The following is a 16419-nucleotide window of genomic DNA, read 5'->3' as shown; positions in this document are numbered from 1 at the left end:
AACTCCCCTGGGAAGCCATCTGGTCCTGGACTCTTATTTGTTGGGAGATTTTTGATAACCGATTCAATTTCTTCGCTGGTTATGGGTCTGTTCAAGCTTTCTATTTCCTCCTGATTGAGTTTTGGAAGAGTGTGGGTGTTCAGGAATTTGTCCATTTCTTCCAGGTTGTCCAGTTTGTTGGCATATAATTTTTCATAGTATTCCCTGATAATTGTTTGTATCTCTGAGGGATTGGTTGTAATCATTCCATTTTCATTCATGATTTTATCTATTTGGGTCATCTCCCTTTTCTTTTTGAGAAGCCTGGCTAGAGGTTTGTCAATTTTGTTTATTTTTTCAAAAAACCAACTCTTGGTTTCGTTGATCTGCTCTACAGTTTTTTTAGTTTCTATATTGTTTATTTCTGCCCTGATCTTTATTATTTCTCTTCTTCTGCTGGGCTTAGGCTGCCTTTGCTGTTCTGCTTCTAGTTCCTTTAGGTGTGCTGTTAGATTTTGTATTTGGGATTTTTCTTGTTTCTTGAGATAGGCCTGGATTGCAATGTATTTTCCTCTCAGGACTGCCTTCGCTGCGTCCCAAAGCGTTTGGATTGTTGTATTTTCATTTTCATTTGTTTCCATATATTTTTTAATTTCTTCTCTAATTGCCTGGTTGACCCACTCATTCGTTAGTAGGGTGTTCTTTAACCTCCATGCTTTTGGAGGTTTTCCAGACTTTTTTCTGTGGTTGATTTCAAGCTTCATAGCATTGTGGTCTGAAAGTAAGCATGGTATAATTTCAATTCTTGTAAACTTATGAAGGGCTGTTTTGTGACCCAGTATATGATCTATCTTGGAGAATGTTCCATGTGCACTCGAGAAGAAAGTATATTCTGTTGCTTTGGGATGCAGAGTTCTAAATATATCTGTCAAGTCCATCTGATCCAATGTCTCATTCAGGGCCCTTGTTTCTTTATTGACCGTGTGTCTAGATGATCTATCCATTTCTGTAAGTGGTGTATTAAAGTCCCCTGTAATTACCACATTCTTATCAATAAGGTTGCTTATGTTTATGAGTAATTGTTTTATATATTTGGGGGCTCCGGTATTCGGTGCATAGACATTTATAATGGTTAGCTCTTCCTGATGGATAGACCCTGTAACTATTATATAATGTCCTTCTTCATCTCTTGTTACAGCCTTTAATTTAAAGTCTAGTTTGTCTGATATAAGTATGGCTACTCCAGCTTTCTTTTGGCTTCCAGTCGCATGATAAATAGTTCTCCATCCCCTCACTCTCAATCTAAAGGTGTCCTCAGGTCTAAAATGAGTCTCTTGTAGACAGCAAATAGATGGATCTTGTTTTTTTATCCATTCTGATACCCTATGTCTTTTGGTTGGCGCATTTAATCCATTTACATTCAGTGTTATTATAGAAAGATACGGGTTTAGAGTCATTGTGATGTCTGTATGTTTTATGCTTGTAGTGATGTCTCTGGGACTTTGTCTCACAGGGTCCCCCTTAGGATCTCTTGTAGGGCTGGTTTAGTGGTGACAAATTCCTTCAGTTTTTGTTTGTTCGGGAAGACCTTTATCTCTCCTTCTATTCTAAATGACAGACTTGCTGGATAAAGGATTCTCGGCTGCATATTTTTTCTGTCTAGCACCCTGAAAATCTCGTGCCAATTCTTTCTGGCCTGCCAAGTTTCAAAAGAGAGATCAGTCACGAGTCTTATAGGTCTCCCTTTATATGTGAGGGCACGTTTACCCCTTGCTGCTTTCAGAATTTTCTCTTTATCCTTGTATTTTGCCAGTTTCACTATGATATGTCGTGCAGAAGATCGATTCAAGTTACGTCTGAAGGGAGTTCTCTGTGCCTCTTGGATTTCAATGCCTTTTTCCTTCCCCAGTTCAGGGAAGTTCTCAGCAATTATTTCTTCAAGTACCCCTTCAGCACCTTTCCCTCTCTCTTCCTCCTCTGGGATACCAATTATGCGTATATTATTTCTTTTTAGTGTATCACTTAATTCTCTAATTTTCCCCTCATACTCCTGGATTTTTTTATCTCTCTTTTTCTCAGCTTCCTCTTTTTCCATAACTTTATCTTCTAGTTCACCTATTCTCTCCTCTGCCTCTTCAAGCCGAGCTGTGGTGGTTTCCATTTTGTTATGCATTTCGTTTAAAGCGTTTTTCAGCTCCTCGTGACTGTTCCTTAGTCCCTTGATCTCTGTAGCAAGAGATTCTCTGCTGTCCTGTATACTGTTTTCAAGCCCAGCGATTAATTTTATGACTATTATTCTAAATTCACTTTCTGTTATATTATTTAAATCCTTTTTGATCAGCTCATTAGCTGTTGTTATTTCCTGGAGATTCTTCTGAGGGGAGTTCTTCCGCTTGGTCATTTTGGATAGTCCCTGGAGTGGTGCGGACCTGCAGGGCACTTCCCCTGTGCTGTAGTGTATAACTGGAGTTGGTGGGCGGGGCCGCAGTCAGACCTGATGTCTGTCCCCAGCCCACTGCTGGGGCCACGGTCAGACTGGTGTGTGCCTTCTCTTCCCCTCTCCTAGGGGCGGGATTCCCTGTGGGGTGGTGTGGCTCGTCTGGGCTACTTGCACCCTGCCAGGCTTGTGATGCTGGGGATCTGGCGTATTAGCTGGGGTGGGTAGGCAAGGTGCTCGGGGGCAGGAGGGGCAGGCTTAGATCGCTTCTCCTTAGGTGATCCACTTCAGGAGGGGCCCTATGGCAGCGGGAGGGAGTCAGATCCGCTGCCGGAGGTTTGGCTCCGCAGAAGCGCAGAGTTGGGTGTTTGCGCGGAGCGAGCAAGTTCCCCGGCAGGAACAGGTTCTCTTTGGGATTTCGGCTGGGGGATGGGCGGGGGAGATGGCGCTGGCGAGCGCCTTTGTTCCCCACCAAACTGAGCTCTGTTGTCAGGGGGCTCAGCAGCTCTCCCTCCCTTTGTCCTCCAGCCTTCCCGCTTTCCGAGCAGAGCTGTTAACTTATGACCTCCCAGACGCTAAGTCGCGCTTGTTGTGGGAACACAGTCCGTCAGGCCCCTCCGCTTTTGCAAGCCAGACTCGGTGGCTGTGCTTGGCCGGCGAGCCGCCCCTCCGCCCCGGCTCCCTCCCGCCAGTCCGTGGAGCGCGCACCGCCTCGCCGCCCTTCCTACCCTCTTCCGTGGGCCTCTCGTCTGCGTTTGGCTCCGGCGACTCCGTTCTGCTAATCCTCTGGAGGTTTTCTGGGTTATTTAGGCAGATGTAGATGGAATCTAAGTGATCAGCAGGACGTGCGGTGAGCCCAGCGTCCTCCTAAGCCGCCATCTTGCCGCCGACCGGGATGAGCAATACTTAATGGGCTTTAAATGTTGGAAGACCACCAGGCTCAGTCCTCAGACCTGTTTTCTACTCTATCCTCAAGGCTTCCCAAACAATGACTCATGACCCATCAATGGTATGTGCAATCAATTAAATGAGTTATGAGCATTTTTTTTTTTTAATTTTTATTTATTTTTGGGACAGAGAGAGACAGAGCATGAACGGGGGAGGGGCAGAGAGAGAGGGAGACACAGAATTGGAAACAGGCTCCAGGCTCTGAGCCATCAGCCCAGAGCCTGACGCGGGGCTCGAACTCACGGACCGCGAGATCGTGACCTGGCTGAAGTCGGACGCTTAACCGACTGCGCCACCCAGGCGCCCCATGAGCATTTTTTATATGATGAGATGGGATGATCTAGTTGAAATATATACTAATTGATTATGAGAATAGGTAGAGACTATCTTGGTTAATTTTTATCACCTCTCCCCTCACAATGCCTAACATAGGACTTTAAACATGAGTAAACACTAACATGTCCCATAAGGGAACATATGAATCATATGGAAATCATCTGGACAGAGCATGTGAAGAGAGAAGAGCAGCAGGTCAGATGGCACATCAACATTTAAAGGTAGGAAAAGGAAGGGTAGCCAATGAGAAGGGCAAAGAAGAAAGAGTTATATGAATGGCTATACATTTAAGGCAGCCAGGAATGTTTTCAAAAAAGTAAGATTGGACAACAAAGCTAAACATGGTAGAAAGACCATGTGATATTATAACCAAAAAAAACATTTAACAAATCAGCAGGTCAGAGATGACAGTAGTAGAGGCAAAAACCACATTAAAAGTAGATGGATAAAGACAAAAAATTGGAAAGACATCCCATGTTCATGGATTAGAAGGCTTAATATTTTTAAAATGTCCATACTACCCAAAGTAATCTACAGAGTCAATGTATTCCCTATCGTAATATTGACCTTGGCAATGATTTCCTGGATATAACACCAATAGCATAGATAACAAAAGCAAAAATAGACAAGTGGGACTACATCAAATGAAAAAGCTTCTTCACAGCAAAGGAAATAATCAACAGAGTGAAAAGGCAACCTACAGAATGGAAGAAAATATATATATTTTATATATATATATATATATATATATATATATATATATATATAAGTAAGGGGTTAATATCCAAAATATATAAGGAATTCCTACAATCTGATAATAATACCTATTAGGAGTGCCATTACCAAAACAGAAAGGGTGCAGGTATCTCTTTGAAATCATGGTTTAAATTCTTTTGGATACTTAAAAGTAGGACCAAAAGGTGTAGAGAAATCGAAACACTTGTACACTTTGGTCAGATGTAAATGGTACAGTCATTATGGAAAACAGCATGGAAGTTCCTCAAAAGACTTAAAATAAAACTCCAATATGATCCAGTAATCCTACTTATAAGTACCCAAAAGAATTTAAATCATGATTTCAAAGAGATACCTGCACTCCTATATTCATTGCAGCATTATTCACAATAGCCAAGATGTGGAAATAATCTAAATGTCTGTGAACAGAAGAATGGATAAAGAAAATGTGGTATATGTATATACAATGTAATATTATTCAGCCATAAAAAAAGAAGGAAATTCTGCCATTTGCAACAACATGGATGAACTTTGAGGAAATTATGCTAAGTAAGCTAATCACAGAAGGACAAGTACTACATGATTCCACTTATATGAGATATCTAAAGTAATCAAACTCATAGAAGCAGAAAGTAGAATGGTGGTTGCCAAGGGTAGAAGCAGGATAGGGTAGAATGGGAAGGTCCTGTGTAGTGTGTAAAGAGTTTCAGTCACGCAAAATGAAAAAAATTCTATAGATATGCCATATAACAAGGTGCATACTGTCAACAAAACTAAACTGTATGCTTAAAAATTTGTTAATAGAGTTATTACATGGGTTTTTCAACAAAATAAAAAAAAGTAGACAGATAAATAAAGTGGAAGATGAAAGAATAGAGAAAATAAAAAGTAGACAGGTTCTGATGAGACAAGTGTGCAAAGGGAGAAAAGAAAAAATGGGTTACATCTAGAAGAGAAACACAAAGAAAAGTTGCAGGAAGCAGGTCTGTATCAGGATAAACTTCAGCGTGTTTATAGGCTATAGGAAAGGAACAGAGAGAGGGAGAGATCAAACATGTAACTCCCAGGATAAATGACAAATAAGTTATTTTTCCAGAAACTAGTGGAAGTTCAAAAGGATCAAGTGAAGGACCAATCTCAAAGAAGAGGAAAGAACCCTCATACACTGCTGATGGGAATATAAAATGATACAACACTGAGGAAAAAGTATTTCATAAGAAGTTAAGCATAAATTTACCATATGACCCTGCAGTTCTACTCCCAGTAAGCTACCAAGAGAAAATAAAACATATGTCCGCATAAAGATGTGCAATAAATGTTCGTAGCAGCATTATTCATTTATTGGTCAAAACTGAAAACAATCCACATATCTACTAACTGATAAAAACAAATGTGGTGTATCCACACAATGAAATACTATTCAGCAATAAAAAGGAACAAACTCCTGACATGTTCTACAACATGGATGAAACTCAACAGTATTTAATGTTAGGTAAAAGAACTCAGATCCAAAAGACTACTTATTGTATGATTCTAATTATATTAAATATCCAGAAAAGGCCAATGTAAAAAGACAAAAATTAGATTAGTAGTTTCTTGGTGTTAGGGGTAGTTGAGGGGATTAAGTGTAAGTGGGAACAGGGGAGCTTTGGGGGATAATGGTAATGTTCTAAAACTAGAATGGAGCAATGTTTGCACAACTCTATAAACACATTAAAATTCATTATATGGTACATTTCCAATGGGTGAATTCTGCAGTATGCAAATTATACACCAACAAAGTGTTGTGTTTTTGTTAAGAGAATAGGTTAACTTGACTGGCATGAATATTTTTTCAGAAGTGGAAGTTAAGATTAGAAGGACCTGGTTTCAACTCTTCAGAGATCTTTGAATGCCAGAGTGAGAAGTCTCAACCAGACAGACAAAGGAGATACTCTGAAGGTCTCAGAATGGGATAGGACAAAAACAAAATAAAAAATACAGATAATTACATTTGGAAAATTCATTTTATGTAATGTGTCAGATAAGAAGTTGATACATTAGATCATAAAGAACAGGACCTATAGCTTTCTTGAGTCCATGGCCTCACTAGCAAGAGCTGATTCTCTTACATACCTTTACTTTGAATCACAAAGGTGGGATAAAAGACAGAGGGAGATGGCCCATGAAAAGTTATCACTTTCATGGGGAAAAAAAACATCTCTAAGAATGGCCTCCGAGGCCATCATTCCAACTGGGGAATCAACTGACCAAGCATATTAAGTGCTGGATAGAAGCCAATAATACATAGGGGCAGAAGGAGGAAGAGAATCAGTATTTGGATGGGAGGGGTGGTTGGATTTCCCTGAATCTAATATCTTGCTATAAGAGATTTAGATATTATATAAAAGGAAACTTAAAAAAAATAATAATATAGGGTGGTCCATCAGGGAAAATAGTGAAGATAAATATCTGCTGATTTTACTGTACAACATTCTACTAATGATTCCCAGGTACAGTGACAATATATTTGAATCAATTTAAAGTCTAATGTTCCTTCTGCCAAGGAAGCCACAGAGGAGCAGCAGCCATTGCTCTGTGCTACCCTAACACCATGGGCCTCAAAAAGGGCCACAAGATGACCAAGAACAAGAACAAGCTGAGGCACAGCCACCACCGTGGGCACCTCACCAAGCACATCAAGTACATGCAGGACATGATCCGAGAGGTGTGCAGCTTTGCCCCATAGGACTTAGCGTCCGAGCCACAGAGCTGCTCAAGGTCTCTAAGGTCAAGCTCACCCTCAAGTTCCTCAAGAAAAGGGCAAGGACACACAACAGTACCCAGAGGAAGGGAGAGGAGCTGAGCAACATCCTGGCAGCCATGAAAAAAGCAGCAGCCAAGAAGGACTGAACCCCTCCACTCTGTATTTAAAGGCCTTTTTGGAACTTGAAAACAAAGTCCAATGTTGAAAATTCATTTCTTTAAATTAAATCACTTTTACCTAATACTGCCTTGTTCCTGAATATACAGCTAAGTCTCACAAAAGTATCTTTTTAGGGGCACCTGGATGGCACAGTCGGTTAAGCCTCTGATTCGATCTGGGCTCAGGTCATGATCTCAAGGTTCGTGAATCCAAACCCCACATCGGGCTCTGCGCTGATGGTGCATAGCCTGCTTGGGATTCTATCTCTCCTTCCTTCTCTCTGCCCCTCCCACTCTTGTTCCCTCTCTCTTTCTCTCTCTCTCTCAAAATAAGTAAATAAACTTAAAAAATTTTTAAATATCTTTTTAATTATATATCATCTCAATTTATCTTTGGTTACTTTTGGTACTTTCAAACAACCTTGAGGGCACTATTAGCCTTCTGTATATTAATATACAGGGAAAGACATATCAGTACTGATATAACTACTTAACTGTTCATAGATAATCCTATAAAGACCATGTATCTTTTCCTTTTGTTAAGTAATAAAAAATAATCTCTCTGGCTTTTTTCCTTTACTGAAAAAAAGAGAGAAAGTGGGGCAAGAGAAGGAAAGTAAAGAGGAGGGATGTGAGGATGGTGATTATTGTTAATTCACAATTCAAACCATTCAGAACTCCATTTACAGAAAACTAATACAAAAGGAATAATTGTGCTAGATGGGATGCAACAGGAAGACAGATAACATAAATGAAAGAAAACTCATAAAATTACAGATAATTAGAGGCCAGTTATATATTCCTCTCTCATCACTGACACAAAAAGATAAGATTTCATTTCCTTGTAGTGGGTTCATTAATAGTTTTATTGTAATATTAGAAATATCTTGTTTCTGAGTGTATCTCAAAGGACTAATTTTTTTTTAAGATCAAACAACAAATAGAAATTTTAGCAAAAGTACCCCTGATGACTGTTGGTTCAGACTATTATATATCAGACAGGTGATCAAATTTCTGAATCTGAAAAATTTGCCAAAATAAAATATTAATATTGAATTTGCAGTCTAAGTAGGTATTCAAACTAACACTAGCAAGCAGAAAGCGCAAATGCTGATTAAAGAACACGCAGATAAAGAAGTAAGCACTCGGTTTATAAAAAACACATATCCCCCAGGGAAGTAAAGCATACCAGATGGATATTAAAAGTAGAATGTTTTCATATACTAATAGGTCTGTTTTCCCCTTGATTTATGTACAACCCCCATTAATGTCAATTAGTGTTATATACGTAAATCCAGGGAAGCATAAATCCAATGTCATAATACTACTCTGCACCTATATATCTTGTTTGAAAACTAATTCAGTTTCAAAAAGTTGTGTTACTTAGATCACTATCATTAGCGTCCACCAAACAAATGCTGACTGGCCAAAACACACCCTAGGCTGGCACTAAACGACTGTGAAGGCCCATTTGTTTCCAAAATTCTGAACTGATGCCCTAACCATTATGCAAATACAATATTTATTAAAAATTTTACTAGAAGATAAGCACCATGCTGGATGCTGCTCAGACAGGTTCTCAGGGATCGAAAGATGAAAGGGGAGGAGCCAAGTGGCCGGCCCCAAATCAAAGAACCAGAAAGAGCTGAAACTAGGACCCAAGTCTCTGCACACAAAATTTGATGCTTTTTTTTTCAACAATGCCTGAAGGCATGGTTTATGTGAACAAATGTTCCTGATAGTCCCCTAACCATCTAAGAGTACTTCCCACTACTGATATTCACATCTAGTGAGTGAAAACAATTGCATTAATAATAGTCTTATCATGAACTAGAATTTAAAAGGATTAAAGGAAAGAGAAAACATAACAAAAGAGACATTATAAGAAACAACATAAAATAATGAGTTGACAATTATCTAGCTAGAATTGTAACGTCTCCTAAGGTAGCCACTGACCACATATAGCTATTCAGAGCTTGAAATGTGCTCCAAATAAATCGTGCACTGAAGATTTACTATGAAAAAAATACAAAATATCTCAATAATTTGGTTTGACTACATATTGAAATAATATTTTAGATATATAGGGTTAAATAAAACACATTATCAAGATTAATTTCACTTGTAGGGGCACCTGGGGGGCTCAGTCGGTTAAGCGTCGATTTTAGCTCGGGTCATGAGTTCGTGAGTTTGAGCCCCGCTTCGGGCTCTGTGCTGACAGCTCAGAGATTGGTGCCTGCTTTGGATTCTGTGTCTCCCCTTCTCTCTGATCTTCCCCCATTTTCTCTCTCTCTCTCTCTCTCTCTCTCTCAAAAATAAACACTTTTTTTTAATTTTTTTAAAAAGATTAATTTCACTTGTTTCATCTGACTTTTTTAAATGTGGCTACAAGAAAACTTAAAATTACATACATGGCTTGTATTGGTGACTTGAATTACATTTTTGTCCGAGTAGATCTTATAGCCACACACATATACTGAATACATCAGTGATAAACTTATAACAAACACACTTCGGAGATTACATTCTAGATTGCACTCTGATCTAGATTAAGAAAAATTTACATAGTTTTAGAAGAGCTTTGTACACTTCGCTACTTTCACTGAGGGGCTAGTGAGGGCACAGTCAGAATAAGACACTCCTCATCCTTATTCATATATTCATTCAAGCATACCATTCAGTTATCTAATTGCTCCCTTTTGACTGAATAGAAATAAACTAACTCATGTATGGAACAATAATCCGAAGTTCTAAGCATTCAGAGAATAGGGAAATAAGTGTATAGGGTATATAGGGGAGAGAGAAAATATTTCCTTCAGAAAAATACCAATGAAGACCAGGAGCTTGTGATCACATCTCATTTTTTAAAAAGCTATTATTTTTAAAAATTGTGGTAAAATACAAGGAATGTACATAAAATGTATCATCCTTTTTTAGGTATATAGTTCAACAGTATTAAGAACATTCATATATTGTGAAAAATTATTTTCATGCTTATCAAATTGTCATCATAATATTAAGGAAAATTGCTTAAGAATTTAAAATCATCTAAAACAAATGCACATCATTTTCAATATTTTACATCCCTTCTAAATCTCTGCACACTCACCTACTATAGATACATCTATTTCATTATTTGAAGGTTACTACATACTAATCTGCTTTTTAAATTATTTGAAATGTTTCTATTATTCTAGTTTTTTAAATAATGAAATGAAATAATGATATGAAATGAGATCATATCAAATGGTAGCACTAAAATAAACCCAGTAATTTTCTAGCCATGAAAAGCTGGTTTATAGTGATTAATGTTACAAATGACCAATGTGTAGGATATATTTTTTTCCTTCGTGAACTATTTTCTTAGGTAAATAGCCAACAGTAGCATTATGGGGTAAAAACATACAAAGTCCATTTTTTAACTTACCACTTCCATTTACCCCCAAACATATGGCTATAAATTTCTGTGTCCCTTTCTCACTTGTTTACTCTATCTCCTTCATAAGAGAAAGAACTTCTTCTTAGCTCTTAAGTAGTTAGAAAAAAAAAACAAATGCAGCAACATCACCATATCCCTGATACTTCCTTCTCAATCTATCAGTGTATTGTTTTTACTTGCCAGTGGCAAGGAGGAAACTAAGCCTGAACGTTTCATCACATACTCCTTTGTGTTATCAGCCAAAATTACACTCATTTAAAAAGTCATGGACCAAAAAACTCTTAGACTTCTGCGTGACTTAAAATGATTTTTAACATCAATACCATACAAATAAACAAAGTGGAAGGAAGTTTTAAGTACAGAAAAAGTAACAAATAGCAAACTCCAAACCACAGGCTCTCTGTTTAAAATTATGCCTAATACAACCTCTGTTTTGCAGAAGAGAAAAATCAGCCAAGTGCCTTTCTAGAACACTAATGACTATCAGTCATTACATCACACATATGTCATCTGACACAAACTTTTAGATTAGTAAACATTTTTCCTCTGCTACAACAGAGGGTTAGTGTTTAAGTGGGAGGGGGAGAAAACCAGTGCACATAAAAGCAACAAAACACAAGCCAAACTGTAGGGCAAGTCCAAATCTCCTCGATTTCAATTCAACCAATCAGTCCTGCTTTGACTAACAAATGTACATGAAATTTTTATAACATGAAAGAGAACTTATTTTCCAAAGGTTTTCTGCAAAAGGCAATAATCATTAGAATTTGATAGCAAAGAAATCTAATTTCAGTATAAGTTAATAAATTAACAAAGCTACCTCTTCCTCTGATACTGAAGTTTCAGATGCAATACATACTTTGGGGAACTCTCCAGAAGACTTTGCTCCCTTTCTGATAGGTGTATACCCAATGGATATTGGATGATTGTGAATATACACTGATATATAATATGAATATGTGCAAATAATTTGCATGAATCTCCTTTTTCTTCGATCTCACTGTGGTTTTGCAAAAAAAATCTAGGATGTCTACGTCCCACATGAAAATGATTAAACATGTCACATGACATACTAGAGCATGGACTTTGGAATAGATGGCTTAATATCTGTGTAACACTGAGCAAGTTGCTTAATCCTGCTTGGAGTCTCAAGCTCTTTATCCATAATTTGGGATCCCTTCTTGGAAACAATAATGCCACCTTCACAATATGACTGTGATTATTAAATGAAGTAATAAATGAAATTTACCTCAGTCTCAACAGATGCTCAGTAAACATGAATTCCCCTTCCTTCCCTTACTTCTTTTCTTAGGTCCTCCAAAAATATATTCAGATTGACCAGCAGTATTCTGATTGTACAAACAAGGAAATCTAGATTTCTAACAGCTCACAAAAAGAAATTCTTGACATGGTTACTTTCTTTCAACATTGTACCTTTAGAGCCAGAAGAAAAAGAGAAATCTTTTTCAAAAAGCAAGACTTTTTTTTCCAAATTCTAGAATAAATTATTGAAATTGTAGTGGGCAACTGGAAAGTCCTCACTCACTGGAGGATGTAAGGATCACAAGATGCTTTTCTCAGAGTGACAGCCCCAATCTCCTCTCCTTGCTTCAGCCATGACCTCAGGAAAGAGTGCCGGGTAGATGCCCTCAATGGAGTGTGATATGATGGAAGGTAGATACTATGTAGAAAAGGTAAGAGTAAAATGTTAATGTGGAGATGTAGGTTGTGGGGTTCCTATCCAATCAAAAATACAGGATAAGGAAACGACTTCCAGTTGAAAAGAGGAGAAAAGGGGTTTGGCTGACCCCTTTGTGCACCAAAACTCATTGATGGCACATCTTGGAGCCAGTAACTGCTGGAAGTCTAAAAAGAGGCTGGTACTCACAACATGCCCAGAGACAACTAATTGTCAAATGATACTCGGAAAAGCCTTATCATTCATCATCAGTTAACCAAGATGCCTTTCCCAGAAAGAAACCCTTGAGCTGTATTCCTTTTTCTTCAACTTCAGGGAAACTTAGAGTTGGCTTTGGAGTAGTGGTCATAAAGCTGTTTTCTCTTTGAACTCTGTTCTATATTTGAACTCCCAGTTGTCTTACTCTATTCATCAGAAATTAGTATTCTAATAGGGCCAGGACCATATACATTACTTGAGGGGCCCAAAGCAAAAGGAAAATAGAGGGTCTCCTTTTCCAAACAGCATTAATAATTAATTTCAAGATGGTGACCACAGAGCTTTAAACCAAACAAGGGTCGTGTGTGACTGTGCAGGCTGCATGCCCACAAAAAAACCCACCCTGGACAGGTGGATTCCACCCCCAAACAATGGACCATAACTAAGCATACAGGCAAGTATTCAGGCAGTCTCCCAAACCTATAAACAGCACAGATGATCTGTTTGCTTTTAACAACTCTTGACAACCTAATTAATTATACATTCTCTTTAGAGTTCATAGACCAAAATTGATTATGAATAAATAATACCATAATGATAATAAAAATTCAGATTTGAAAGTCAAAAGTATAGAAAACCTAAGTCCAAGGGTTATGGAAAGAAAAATAACTGTCTTCAAAAACATTTTGCTAATTTAGTATATGTTAGAAAGAAAAAAAGTAGGATAGATTATAAAAATTCCCACAATTCTCTACTCATCCAGTAAGGAGGGAGAGTCTACTTCCTTACCTCTTTGATCTGGGTTGGACAAAACCTATAGGGAATTAGAGGCATGGCACAGGCACAGACTTGAAGAGGGCTTGTACACTGGGACCTGTAGCCACAATGTGAATAAACCCAGGACAGCCTGCTAGGCCAGAAGAGACATGTGGCACAGTGATCCCATAGAACTGTGAGCGAACTGCCAAATATGTGAGTAAGTACATCCCGGACCATCCAGTCTCCAGCTGAGCCACCATCTGATGGACACATGACTGAGCCCAGTCAAGAACAATCAAGCATAGGGCAGATTAACAGAACTGCCCAAATGAACAACAATGAATTACTGTTGTTTTAAGTCACTAAGGTTTAGGGTGGTTTGCTACACAGCAAAATCAATAAATGATACAGGTAGTACTTTAGCTCAGCAGGGGAAGAATGGATTATGTAATAAACGGGCTGAGACAACTCGCTCACCATTTTTGGCAGGGAGATTAGATTCCCACTAAATTGTATAATAAATTCCAGATGGATTTTACAAGTATATATAAAGATTGATAGCATAAAAATGCTACAATAAATTATATGTTGATATTCATACAGTCTTGGCATGGGAAAGGCTTTCCTAGGCATAGAAACCTAAAGGAAAAAGATGAATAAATTTTACTGTGTAAATACTTCTTAAATTTTATATGTCAAAAAAACATTATAAATGAAAATAAAAGACAAATGACAAATTGGTAAAACTTTTTTTATATGTGAAGAGAGATTACAACCCATATACATGTATTTTTTATGCATGACAAAAGTATGATAAAAGATTGCCACTTCTAATATACACAAAATAACATGGAAAAAGCTGAACTACCTGATACACTATTGAAAGGAAAACTTACATATGTAAATCACTAGAAAACAAATACAAGTGGCCAATTAACATTTTAAAAATATTCAACCTCACTAGTTAGCAAAGAAAGATAAACAATAATCAAATTCTCTTTTCAGTTAAAAATGATAAAAATCAAACAATAATACCTAGAAAACAGACATCTTCATATACTGCTGGTGGAACTATAATTTGATACATTTCTACAGAGCAATACATAAGTGTAAGTACACGTGCAGGTGTGTGTGTGTGTGAAATATTTTTTTATTTTACTTCTAGGAATACATCAGGTGAAACCAGGCATTCAGGAAAGACAGCTACTTGGCTTCATGATCCTGATGCCCCTTCCCTTTTCGTATCCTCTCTGGAACCAAACAACACCTAAAGGAGTGTGAGGATGCCCCTGAGGACACAGGATCTTCCTGATTCTTACCTCAGGTCTAGATTTATGAAGTTGCCAGATAGCAGAGTTTCAGAAAGACGAGGTATTATTATAACCTCTTTTGTCTGAAAAATGAATGGTGCCATTTTTGAGATGGCATAACTTATTAGAAAAATAAAAATGATGAACAGTTCCCTAGAGTTGTAGTTAACATTTGTTAACAGCTTATTCTGTACCATGCACTACTCTAAGCAATTTATATGTTTACACATTTCAGTCCTCATAACAACCCCATGAAAGAGCCAGAATTCTACAGGTGGGAAAACTGAGGCTTAGGAATGGTTTTGTTTCCTCTTTGTCTGTTCAAGTAATTGACCTAGAGTCACAGAGACAAAACTGAAACATAAAACAAGCTAATTCTAGACATAGAGTTCTTAATCATTTCACAAGGATACATCAGATATGCCACTTGAAACCCTAGAGCATTTATCAGCATGTATTTAAAAGAAACAATTCTGGATGTCTTCCTGCAACCTTAGAAGTAGTGGCTTTCTCTTATAGACTCTTGTGGACCATAATCAGTCACCTAAACCTCAGGTTAAAGATCAGAGGGCTACTTCATAGGCTCACTGTGCAAGCTAGTGGTTCCTGGACTTTCTGCTAAACACCAAAGGTACAGATCTTATGCTGTGTGCCCTGGCCTTACCTACTTTTGTAGCTGATAAACTGACTGCTTACATAAATGGATATACTATACAAACTAACTCATATTACACCCAACTCATCAATACTCAATCATTGAAGGACCTCGGTCTTCACTTTCAGTTTGTCCTAAGAATTTTATTAGAAACTACAGCAGTTCCTAGACCACCTAGTACCCATAAGACCCCCAAACTTCCTCTAGTTCTATGTTTCTATATCCTATCCTAGCTGCTCAAAGGATGTGAAAAAAAATTGCCTTCCAAGAGGAAGAACTCAACAATTATATAAATAGGACATGAAAAGAATCAAACTTCTCATGTTTCTGGACATACATTAATACTTAAAGAGCTCAATTAATTCTTATGCCACTTAGACTATGATAGGATTCAATCTCAACAATGTCGTACCTGCATAGAGATAGTTCAATGATAATTCTTTCAAATTTACTTTGGCACACACATACTCACAAAAAAGAAGAAGAAGAAGAAGAAGAAGAAGAAGAAGAAGAAGAAGAAGAAGGGGAGGAGGAAGAGGAGGAAGAAGAAGAAGGAGAAGGAGAAGGAGAAGGAGAAGGAGAAGAAGAAGAACAAGAGGAGGAGGAGGAGGAGGAGGAGGAGGAGGAGGAGGAGGAGAGAAATATTTTCTCAGTCAGGAATTTACAGCTATAAAACCTTCTAAGTTGGGACAGTTTACCTAAATCTTCCAACTAAATTACTTAGGAAGACAGAAGAGAGTTTCCTTTAGTGGCTTTTGGGGATTTTAGAATAAACCATCCCAATGATTCATGAGCCTGAACTCAAAGAACTATCTACCAGTCTGTTCTTTGTAGTGCTTCCCTTATCGAAAACACAGTTTCAGCAATTATCTTAGTGTCAATAAAGAATTCCTTCACAGAGCAAATATTTATCAAGCATCTATAAAGTGGCAAGAAATGTATCATCCTAAAAATATAGTGGTATGAATAATGCAAAAAAAAAAATAGTTCCTGCCTTCAGAGAGTTTACACACTAGTTTT

The 16419-nt window shown here is 37.8% G+C and overlaps 1 protein-coding gene and 1 pseudogene across 9 annotated transcripts in view; one reads left to right on the top strand and one right to left on the bottom strand.

Moving 5' to 3' along the window:
• The window catches only part of LOC125161132 (uncharacterized), an 89421-nt pseudogene extending 82094 nt beyond the window's left edge, over positions 1-7327 (top strand).
• BBS9 (Bardet-Biedl syndrome 9) overlaps positions 1-16419 on the bottom strand; it is a 458993-nt gene that overhangs the window by 194342 nt on the left and 248232 nt on the right. The window lies entirely within an intron of this gene.

The sequence above is a fragment of the Prionailurus viverrinus genome, chromosome A2, assembly GCF_022837055.1.
Source record: "Prionailurus viverrinus isolate Anna chromosome A2, UM_Priviv_1.0, whole genome shotgun sequence".
Classification (NCBI taxonomy): domain Eukaryota; kingdom Metazoa; phylum Chordata; class Mammalia; order Carnivora; family Felidae; genus Prionailurus; species Prionailurus viverrinus.
The sequence above is the reverse complement of the archived record's forward strand: the minus strand, read 5'-3'. Positions and strand labels throughout refer to the sequence as shown.